This window comes from Magallana gigas, chromosome 4, assembly GCF_963853765.1.
Source record: "Magallana gigas chromosome 4, xbMagGiga1.1, whole genome shotgun sequence".
NCBI classification, from domain to species: domain Eukaryota; kingdom Metazoa; phylum Mollusca; class Bivalvia; order Ostreida; family Ostreidae; genus Magallana; species Magallana gigas.
This window is the reverse complement of record NC_088856.1, coordinates 458,065-470,845: the sequence shown is the minus strand read 5'-3', so window position 1 is coordinate 470,845 and position 12,781 is coordinate 458,065.

Below are 12,781 nucleotides of genomic sequence, written 5' to 3'. Positions count from 1 at the left end.
GGGTGAAATTCGCGTCTGGATCGATCTCGTTTAAAACTGTAAAACTATCGACTAAACTCTTTAAGAAATCGACTTAAAGTCACACTCCGAGGATTTGATAACACGTTTTGATTTATTACAGGTGAAATAAGGCACCGGACTTCCATCTTGGCACAAATATTACGTCATCTTCAGGCGAAATACTCCATTTAACAACAAACGGGAAAAAATTAACAAATATGAAATGATGTCTGTTAGGAAAATTAACTAAATATAGCACCTAACTGACTGCGTGAATTACTAAAAATAAACTGTCAAAGATGATAAAGTCCATCAATTTTTTTATGTGTAAATATACCCAGACTTAACTCAACACAACCACTCAGTGCTTGTATCAAAGGTGTCAGATGTGTAAATGTTTAAGAGGCTTTAATGTTTGTGGTTACTAATAAAAACACAAAAGTTTTTATAATTACGTGAACAATAATAAGAAATAGACGTTTGAGAACCTCTCTATAGCAGATAACGTGTACTAAATCATGTATCCGACATCTTTAATTGAAGACAGGACACAACAATTCTGTGGACTTTTACAGCTTCTATTTAAGTCTGAGATGGAACAAACATTGAAGCAAATTCCCAATTAACGGGAGATTTTTCTTTGTTCACAAATGAAACAAATCATTTCCTGCTTCTTTATTTGGTATTTGTTAAACAATCGATCTTTACGTCATCAATTTTAAATACATCATCAAATTATTCATTTCTATCTTTCATAGGCATTTTGATTTTCGCAACATACTTTGACGCAAATATGATTTATAGATCGACGATAAATTTGGTAAACTAAGCTTATTTGAACAGATTTCCCTTTAAAACCCCATTCAAATTTGTTGGTGATGGTTCATCACGTTTAGAATGAAAGGGCAATGATAGACGAGTTTGGAAGCAATGTCGCTGACATTTATATTTAAGTTCTTGATTTTTTTTTCTTTAAAATCTAAAATGCAATGAATGGTGCATGCAAATGGTTCCAATAACCTCCAGTGACTATTCAATCACCCGAATCGTTTAAAATAAATAATCTTGTAACGTGTAATGTGGGTTTAAACCCCGGGTAATATTTTTCCTTTAGTTTCCTATGTTTCTAAATGATTGTAATTAAAATTATTATCAAACAGAACTAATCAAAAAAAGTCAAATACAATGATTATTTTTATCTCAAATAATCATACATGTATATTTTTTCTTAATGCTATCCTTTACGTTTAAAAATTAAGCCTATGCTCCCGGCCCCAGGATCATGAAGCAATCTTAAACTCAAGTCAAACATTTGAACTCTGTCTTTCTTGATTGAAAATACTGAAATAATTGACAAACCATTAAAAGTGTCTTGATACAACGCCATTTTATGATACACAACCATTTCATGTAAAAACTGCTTCATGATCCTGAGGCCCGGATTATGGTCTAATGTATCACGTGGTAACCTCCCCCTCCCAGTAACTTGGGTCCCGCAAATGAACAACAAACCGCACCTAACTCCTTGGTCGCATGAATTTCCTATTCAATGCTATCTCCTTAATCCTCGATGTTTACAAGCAGACTAACACTGACGCTTCCTGCTATTACCCTTCAACAATTCTGCTGAATCATTTCAGGGCCATCAAAACTACAGCAAACAATGAATAACTTATGATTGACAATATTTTATTGAGACTGATTGCTTTATTTACAAAATCAGGGAAACTTCACAATTTTACATTTAATTTCAAAACGGTTTACAAAAACGTAATGTAATGATGGAAGTATTTTTTTTATTGGAATAAATAACCTTTTAATGACAATGTATATACATTTTGATAGAACCGGTATTGTATATGAAAAAACGACAATAACAAACTGTCAACCATCTAAAAAATCCATAAAGCAAATTACAAATTCAAAGCAGAGCAGCTAAAAGATAGAGGTGGGATCAGGTGCCCAGGAGAAGTTAGCATCCCCTGCCAACCGTTTGCGCCTGTCGTGCGCTCATTGTTAAGATCATGAAAAAAGGATGGAACCGTAGTCAGTCCGGTGTATAAATAATGGTCTAACAAGTATGAAAAACGTCGGCATGTGTCCTAATGAAACATTGTACTTGCTGACAAGGTCATTTTATCGACCATAGAACTTGCATAAAGATGATTTTAATCGAAGTTCTTGATATTCTTGTTCAAACAACTTGATTGTTAGTAGCTTGCCTCGTTTAAGAACTTTTTTACATGTAAAGCATACTCTTGCATAACGAATTATATATATATATATATATATATATATATATATATATATATATATATATCTATATCTATATATATATATATATATATATATAAATTCAGAAGATAATTGAAGGTTGGAGAAGATTCAGAAATTCAAGCATCAGAATAGTTTTTAACAAAATTTTTTTGTAGATTTCGAATAACAAGGTAAGAAAATATATGAGTTCCATTTTTATTGAAGAAACAACTGTCGATGGTATCAAAAAGCCTAGATTTTAATTTATCATGGGAATTGGTTGTATAAAGCGTTGAGAAATCGTACGTTTTGATGTTATTGATTTTGGTAAGATAATGTGACCTCAAGTTTCTAGTAATTTTCAAATTTTACGTATCTACAATTGATTCACACCACTTCTGGAGTATACTGTTGTACGGTACTCTTGAAGTTTCTCCTTCACCACTGTAAGTATTATTGTAGGGAGTAAAGAGTCTTGGTAGAACTTTTACTGGAACCTGTTATATATCTTAATTTGTTTGTAAAGATGTTTGTGAAGGTTTAGAATCCAGTATAAATATGGTAAATCTAATTTATTTTTTTTCTTGGGGAAATTAAAGATATCCAAAACTGCAAATTGTTCGCTTATTTGACACATGTACAGTTAATTTATCACAATATCTTTCATAATCAAATAATTTCTTGTTGATTTGAGTGACTTTTTCCAGGTGTGTTCTGTAAACAGATAGCCATGCTATGACCTTGAATTGCTAGTATTACATAATGGTCACTATGATATTTATGTGTACCTAGATGCTGCGCACTGAATAGTGTTAATGATAATTGACAGAATGAACTCTGTGACTCTTGTAGCAATGCGTAGTATTCCTAAATGATGTTATGAAACCAGGTGCATAATACGGGCATAATAATATCCAAATTGAGAGTTTAACAACATGTGACATATTTGGCGATTCTGTGTCTGCAACGATAGCTCTAGTACTCTATATTGAGTCATGTATTGTGTATTCTATATATTAACCTTTGTAACCTTTTATGCCGTGTATGAATGAACGTATTGTGAGTAAGTGATGCCTCATACTAGGTGGGGGACTCCGAGACCCAGGACTCGGAGACTCAAATCCTGCATACAGACTCTTTGATTGGCAGTTTTGACGGTTTTGTTACTTTATTTAGGAATAAACTATTAATCTTAATTTTGAACACTAAATGCTCACTCATGATCGCCGTAAATGGGCCGAACTAGTCAGAACTGTCCATCATAAGTAAAATGTTATATATACCCATGTAAAATGATGTTGAACAGATTTAGATAGATTCTGCTTATTGAAATGAGATTGAGCAGACTCCTGATTTGGGCTGCTATTAGCTGATGTAATTGTAACTATACGATCACGCTTAATAAAACCGCTTGAGAAAGAAATACTGGACTTGTCATCACTAAGTTTGAGCTGACCCTCAATTGGATCCGTAAGACGGAAGGCTTACATGAACTTTCTTGGTGCCCGTGACCAGGACTAAGCGAAGTCAAAACAGAATAAGGTAAGAACCATTTCTATATGTCTCTTATAGCTATCTCGAAGTAAACAACTTTGTCTAAGCAACCAATATGGCAACAGGTGATGGGTTTGATAAAAAAGAATTTAAAAATCAAATGGAGCAATTAGAAAAACAATTCGCGGGGTTGGGTCAGAACAATGAAAATAAAGGGCAAGAAACAGGTCAAAAGTCCCCAGAAAAAGAGCAGATTAAACAAAATACTTTTGAAACATATCATGATGCTAGGCCGTATGAAACTCGTGAAACTCGACACCGAGTCCCAGATCAGGATGATGAAAAAGATTTTTTTATTGGTCAAGTAAAAGCTATAACAGCCGCACTCTCAGTGCCCCTATCTTCTGTGATAACTCCTTTTGAGGGAGATGCTCAAAAATTTAAACAGTGGATAAAGGAAGTTGAAAAGTACAGTGTTATGTCTGGGAAACAAGGTCATGAAATCCCCATGCTTGCATACATAACGAGTAAGGGTTCAGTTGGGGATTATATTAAAAGGTATTTAGATGAAACAAATGCGTCTGAAGAAATCCCATCTTGGAACGATCTTAAGGAATCCCTTAAAAATAGATTTGCAGAAATAACAGAACCCCAACACGCGTTAGCAGTAATGCGTAAGACTCGACAAAATTCAAATGAAAGTGTTCAGTTGTTCGCCGAGAGACTATTGCAAATCGCGGAAGACGCCTACAGTAATGACAGACTAAAAGATCCTTTGATACAACAACAGTTAGTAGATATCTTTTGTGACGGGTTGACATTCGACTACCTCAGAATGAAAATTTTGCGAGAAAACCCTAAAGATTTAGAATCCGCAATTCAAATAGCAATGCGAGAACAAAATCTGAGACAAAGGCTAGCGATAAGAGGGTCAAATATGACAGAAATTGTACAAAGTAATGACAACAGACGAACTCCTTCAAATTTTGATACTACTCTTCCCTTATTAAAGGATAGAGCAGATAATCTTACCTCAGTAGAAACAAGGCATGTAGAACCAATGGAAATTGACCATGCGCGTAATAGTAGGTGTTTTAAATGTAAACAGACGGGTCATAGGGCTCGATTTTGTACTCAAAATAAATCCCAAGTCAGGTCCCGTCCTCAAATGAATAAACCACTCAGTCAAAACAAACCCGTCCATAATATAGAGCAGAGACCCCGTTCACCTGTGGAATGTTGGAATTGTGGTAAAGTAGGTCATGTGCGTGCAGATTGTTGGGGCTCGCATATGTATCAAAGAACGCAGCAAAATCGGGGCAGACCATCAAATCGTCAAGGCCGAACATATAAATCTAGCGACCAAGTAAATAGGGGATCGTCTCAAAATTTCAAACCTCGCTCTTATTTTGACAATCAAAAACAGGAAAACTAAGACGTTCTTCCTTCGTTGAAGCCCGAAGAAAGAACTTTAAACAAAGACCTACATATGAAATTAATTTTACTAACAACCCCAGTAGCTGTTTATTAAAAGTAGGTAAAAATAAATTTAGAGCTTTGGTAGATACAGGTGCAGCCGTATCTCTAATTAGTAAGAAAATGTATGATAATCTATTTCCCCGCCCCAAGTTGTTTAATAATGACATCCCCTCTTTACAAGCAGCAAATGGCAATTCTTTAATTGCGATAGGGTATGTAAATATTTCCTTTAAGATTTCAGGGTTAACTTTAGACCACAAACTTTATGTGACAAAGGGACTCAACCGAAACATGATTCTCGGTCGTGATTGGCTCAAGAAAAACAACGTTCGTTTATACTTTGATCTTGGACTCATGCGTATTGATGGCAAAGTATACGCGGAACTTAAAGAAGATTTACACATCTCAACTATTGTAAGAACTCCTAAGAAACTTATTATGAGACCAAACACGGTGACTGTATTCTATGGAAAAATAAATAACAATTTTCCTCTGAAAAAAAATGACTTGGTTGAAGTGAACAGCATAGACAATAACTGCATTATGGAAGACCCAGGACTATATTTAAAAGACGCCGTTTGTATAGTTCGGAAGGATAAGAAAGTTCCAATGATCTTCGTTAACCAAACTAACAAAAATTATAAAATTCCAAGAGGCTACATAGTAGGACGAATTACCGCATTAAAACAGAAGGAAATCTCAGAAATACAGACTACTCAAGACACAAAAGAAGAAATTGATGTACCTAGAAGATTTGAACACTCAATCAAAAGACTTGTGAGCAAAAACAATGATTTATTTGCAAAGAAAGACAGTGACCTTGGAGTGACTGATACTGTTAAAATGAAGATAGAAACTGGAGATCACCACCCAATAAAGAACAGACCCTACCGTGTACCCTTAAATAAAAGACAGATAATTGACAAGGCCATACTGGAAATGATGGACGCAAAGATTATTGAGAGATCACAATCGCCTTGGTCATTTCCCTTAGTAGTGGTGAAGAAAAAGGACGGATCAGACCGGATGTGCGTTGACTTTAGAAGCTTGAATAAGATAGTGAAACCAGTATCATTCCCGCTACCGTTGATTGATGACATCCTATGTTTACTAGGTAAGGCAAAATATTTCACTGCACTAGACTTAAAGAGTGGATATTGGCAAGTGAAATTAGAAGATTCAAGTAAAGAAAAAACGGCCTTTGCATGTCACAAAGGACTATTCCAATTCAACCGGATGCCATTTGGGTTGAGTAATGCACCGGCAGTCTTTCAAGAGCTGATGAACATAGTTCTTCAAGGACAAGAGGAGTTTGCCATAGCATACCTGGATGACATTCTTATATTCTCAGAGACACCGGAAGATCATCTTCGGCATATTCAAGACGTTTTCAACCGCCTAAGGAAGCATGGACTTAAAATGAAGCTAAAGAAATGTAGTTTCTTCAGGGAACAGACAGAATATCTTGGTTTCATCATTGATGAACATGGCGTTACACCTGATCCAAAGAAAGTCGAAGCTATAAGAAAGTTACCAGCGCCCACTACAGTCCGAGAAGTTCGTGGCTTTATAGGTATGTGTAGTTATTACAGGAGATTTATACCGAACTTCTCTAAGATTGCAGAACCATTGATTGACTTAACCAGAAAGTATGCAAGGTTCAAATGGACACCATGTTGCCAAAAAGCGTTTGATTTTATTAAAGAAAGTTTAACGGTAGTGCCTTTGCTAGCATATCCAGATACTAATAAGCCTTACATCCTGTACACCGATGCCAGCGACAATTGTATTGGAGCGTGCCTTACTCAAAAGACAGAGGAGGGAGAAGATAAGCCAATATATTACTTATCCCACAAGCTGAGTAAAACTCAAGAAAAGTGGTCAACCATAGAAAAGGAGGCATTTGCAATCCATTACGCCCTTCAGAAGTTAGACCATTATTTACACGGTGCTCAGTTTACTATAAGAACAGACCATAAGCCGCTCAAGTATATCTTAGAATCTCCAATGCAAAATAAGAAAATTCAACTATGGGCATTAAGTATCGCAGGATATAACTGTAAGGTAGAGTACATAGAAGGAAGATTTAACTGCTGTGCAGATCTCTTATCCAGATTACCGACAGTCAACCTCGAGTGTGAAGAGGAAGAACAATCAGAGCATGATGAACCAGATGTTAAGGACAATTTCTTTGAAGTGAACGTACTTAACTCCAATGCCTTTTCGCCTAAGAGATTGGCCAGATGTGAAGTTAAACAACACGACGAATTGGTCAAACCCTTTATTGATCTACCAGAAGAAATCAACATTAAAGAAAGTCAACAACACGATGAGCAGATCAAGAAACTGAAGAATCGGTTAAATAAAGGAACAGCAACAGCAACTGAAGAAAAGAAGTTTCTGGAAATTGATGGTTTAATGTACTATCTTTCAGATGGAGACTCAGAAGGCCCAAAACTTCGCCTGTATGTACCACGTGAGTTAGAACTTTTAGTAGTGCAGCAGTATCATGACAGACTTGGACATATGGGAGTGGACAAAACATATGACGTAATCAGACAAAAGTACTACATACCAAATTTGTACAAAAGGTTATACTCTTATATAGAAGGATGTGTAGTATGCCAGACGAGGAGCAATAAGAAAAATCAACCTCCACTTCAAGAGACAGATATACCACCTTTTCCAATGGCTAAAGTAGGACTTGATCTATCAGGACCATATCCAACATCCTTGTCGGGAAACAAGTACATAGTTTCTTTTATTGACATTTACTCTGGTTGGCCAGAAGCTTTTCCCGTTCCTGATAAGTCAGCTGACAACATAGTACATCTTATCTTAGAAGAAATATATCCAAGATATGGCTGTCCTCTTCAAATCCTCACAGACAACGGAACAGAAAATGTGAATAAGAAAGTGGAAGAAACTTTAAAAGAATTGAATATCAACCATATCAAAACATCTTATTACAGCCCTCAAGGTAATGGTAAAGTAGAACGATTTCATAGAACTCTACATGACGTGATGGCTAAGAAAACAACAGACAACGCTCAAACATGGGATATTCATCTTAATCAGACGTTGGCAGCCATTCGTTTCCATCCTAACGATTCGTCAAAGTTTTCTCCATATTACCTTATGTACAACAGAGATGTCGTATTACCTCTTGATACGTTGATGAAACCTCGAAGGAGATATGCGGGAGAAGATCAACACAAGATCGCCCTTCAAGAACAACATAAAGCTTTCCTGCTAGTACGTCGTAATATGAAGGAAGCCAAGAAGAAACAGAAAGCGCAGGCCGATAAGAAAAGCAAAGACGAAAATTTTCAGGTAGGTGACCCTGTCTACCTTAAGAACAACAGAAGACAAAATAAGTTAGATAAGAAGTGGCTACCATATTATCGAATCATTGAGCAGAAAGGACCAGTTAGTTTCGTGGTGAGAGATCAATTGACTGGATTAACCACCAAATGCCATGCACGACAATTAAGACTGGCAGACATTTCGCACTGGCCCCTTTCACAAACTACTGAAGATGGTGGAAGAACTCTAAGGAAGACTAACTATGTGGTGCCACCAGAAGATGAATCGTCGTCAGAAAATGAAGACATGCAACCAGAGCCATTGGAAAGAGCTATACAGTCCAAACAATGGGAAAGAGAAGGATCTTCAGACGAAGAGGATATTCCCCTAGCAGAACTTCAAAGACGTATAAGAGCTAAGAAGATCATGGATGATCAGCAGTATAAACACGAGAACGATCAGACCGTAGATTCAGAATCGGATGAGACCCATGAGTCAAATCAATGTGGTGAAAATAGTGGTCAAGACTATGAAATACCCTTAGATAACCCTAATGTACCCTTAGATGAAAATATGGAAATAGATGAAATAGTCTCTAAAGTAGGTCTAGGCTTCAAACCAATCCCTAAACCGCGTAAACTAACCCCTAAACCCCGAAAGAAAAAATGCAAACAAGAATATGCTGAAGATTGCTTGGCTATTTTGAAGCAATTAACCAAAGTACTGGAATAATTAAGTTGCTTTAATGTAGATGTAAATAATCGTGAATGAGCTTAGCTTTGTATATATTGCACGTTTTTAAAAATATATGACAGGATGACCCCCTGTGACATTAAACCATGTATTGAGACACGCTGACTAGCAAACGCGAACATAGCCCCTCGGTTATTTGTATAAATATGCGGAGTTGAAGAGATTTAACATATACTCGAAATATATAAAACAGCGAGTAAGTAAGGAAACTATACGACTGATTTTTGTAATGAATTAAAAATTATTGGTAAAAACAATCAAATATTACTATCGACATCTTGAGTAAGGGACACGGTTGCTCAGGTTTTCATGGTTTAATGTTTTAAGACTAAAGATATTAAAGTTTTCCCTATGAATTCACTTATGGCGGAATTGCCAGTAATTAATTTGCAACCCATGAAATCCTCGTCTTGGGTGGGAAGTCCCTGGTTTTATGTGTGTTTAACTTTGGCAGTAACAATAACGATAGGACTTTGTATCAAGAAACGCAAAACTATAAAAAAAAAAAAAAAAAAAGTGGGGTGGTATAGTGGTATATGCTGTGGTGGTTGCTGGACAGGTTGTCGAAAAAGGGGTAGTGACGGAGATAAGAAAGGTTCTTCCAAAGACACTGTATTTTGTTGTGTGAATCCAGAGAAATGGACCTCTAGTGACATTATTGAACTTGAACCAATCCCGAAAGACACTAGGATCCAAGAGAAACCCCGACGAAGCGGAAGAATCGCAACTCGCAAATTGGCCAGTAACACGGGGACCATTTCGACTAAACTAGCACAACAATTTCGTGGAGAGGAGGAAAATGAAGACTATCCATGGACCAAATACTATCGACCGGACCCAGAGCTGGCACGTAAATACCTGGAAGAGAAGGCCGCGATGTCTACGCAACAGAGGAACGCAGGAGACGCTCCGCGAGAAGTCGCCTCGCCATCCGCGCCGACCCTCTATCCACGGGTGCCGATGATGGATGAATAATTGAGCTACAGCCGCGAAGAAGTTGTGTATTCCTTATGAAAGGATTGTGAAATTTAGCGAAAGTTAAAAAAATGTGAAATGTGTAAAGTAGAAATGTGCGTTATCTTGTGCTAATGTAAATCTTGTATTTGTTGATTCACTCTGGAAAAATTCAGGAAGAAACCGATGGACTCCGAACTTATGACGCGAACCTCGCCCCTAGGAAGGAAGAGATATTTTTGTGAACTTATAAGCATGCACTGACTTTGTATATATATATGTGACATCAAGCTTAACCATACTTAGTATTACTTTGATGATGAATTACGATTATATTCAACTATGGTTATTTCATCTTGGTCATTATTATCATACTTTATTCATTATTGTTTTCATGATTGTAATGCGATATAATCAAGCTATATGATTTTATGAACATGTATACATCCTGGGTATAGATTTGTTTTTATAGATAAATGGTGTTCCAAGCCGGAGGTGGAAACATGTCACTTGTTACTATCTCTTAACATAGATGTTCTGACTGGTATGTCACTAGGAAGTTCGTCTGATCAAGGGTAGATCAAGGACGCTTTCCTATTCCGGGCGCCAGGCATGAGAAATCTCCCTTCGGGATATTTCTTTTGTTTGGGGGACGTATGTAAACAGATAGCCATGCTATGACCTTGAATTGCTAGTATTACATAATGGTCACTATGATATTTATGTGTACCTAGATGCTGCGCACTGAATAGTGTTAATGATAATTGACAGAATGAACTCTGTGACTCTTGTAGCAATGCGTAGTATTCCTAAATGATGTTATGAAACCAGGTGCATAATACGGGCATAATAATATCCAAATTGAGAGTTTAACAACATGTGACATATTTGGCGATTCTGTGTCTGCAACGATAGCTCTAGTACTCTATATTGAGTCATGTATTGTGTATTCTATATATTAACCTTTGTAACCTTTTATGCCGTGTATGAATGAACGTATTGTGAGTAAGTGATGCCTCATACTAGGTGGGGGACTCCGAGACCCAGGACTCGGAGACTCAAATCCTGCATACAGACTCTTTGATTGGCAGTTTTGACGGTTTTGTTACTTTATTTAGGAATAAACTATTAATCTTAATTTTGAACACTAAATGCTCACTCATGATCGCCGTAAATGGGCCGAACTAGTCAGAACTGTCCATCATAAGTAAAATGTTATATATACCCATGTAAAATGATGTTGAACAGATTTAGATAGATTCTGCTTATTGAAATGAGATTGAGCAGACTCCTGATTTGGGCTGCTATTAGCTGATGTAATTGTAACTATACGATCACGCTTAATAAAACCGCTTGAGAAAGAAATACTGGACTTGTCATCACTAAGTTTGAGCTGACCCTCAATTGGATCCGTAAGACGGAAGGCTTACAGTTCTTCAAAGGCTCTCCTACCTCTGTGATATAAGAGGCTTTTTTATGTATAAGGGGACATCACTCCTACTCCATTTTCTTTTTCCTTTTTTATGAATTGTCAAATAACTTGAATCCTTCACGACATTGCTGTTTTTCAAGAGTGCATTTGATATTTCATTCTAACCTAATGATATTTCGTTGTTACGTTTTACTTTGTACATTGAGTTGTTAAGACTTTTTTATTATTTTTCGTCAAATTAGAACTTAAATGTCATATAGCCACTATCGGTTACTAGTAACTTAGTTTGCTTTTGCAGTCTTTCAAGATACCATATATTTTAGTTCATCTAAAGCAATATTGAAGCTGAAAATGTTTCACACCCATTCTAATCGATACTTGCTTTGTCATCTGATCATTAGTGTGCGGGTTCCATGACGAAGAAAATCAAAGGATGAATATGAGATTCAAAATTCAAAAATGCAAATTATTTATGTACTTGAAAGTAATACATATGTAACTGTAAGGACTGCGAACGATAGCATTGTCTAGCCGCCTAACTAAAAGTCATTTTTTGAAAGTTGTCCAATTAAAGTTAATTTTTTTTATAATAATGTAAACATTTTTGTATATTTTCATTTAATATAAATGATTTGGTCAAACAAAGAGAGATAACTTTGTATTTTGGGTTAAAATAGCTCATTTCATAGTAGAAAATAGCGGAAAACGGAAATGTTTTTTAAAACATCTTTCCCCCCCCGTGAAACAAAAATTCCTTTTGAGGGGTTTTAATTATTGTTATGTAGCATATTTTTACCAAAGGGTTTGTTGTTTCACGGGGGGGAACATATGTCTACTGACCGCAATACATTCCAAAAAAAGAATTTTGCTTTGTAAATTTTTGAAAACTATTTAACAGATATGAATTAATATGAAATTTTACCTTAATATATATCGTAAATATGTTATTATTAAGTTTTTATGCACATATTGGCCGCTAGATAATATTTTCCTCACTCATAGAGATCGATTTCAATGAAATTTTTTTTAGACCCGTGTTAGCAAAACTTTTGTTTAAAAATGAATAATCTGATTACAAATTTTATTTTGATATAAATTGATTAGGAT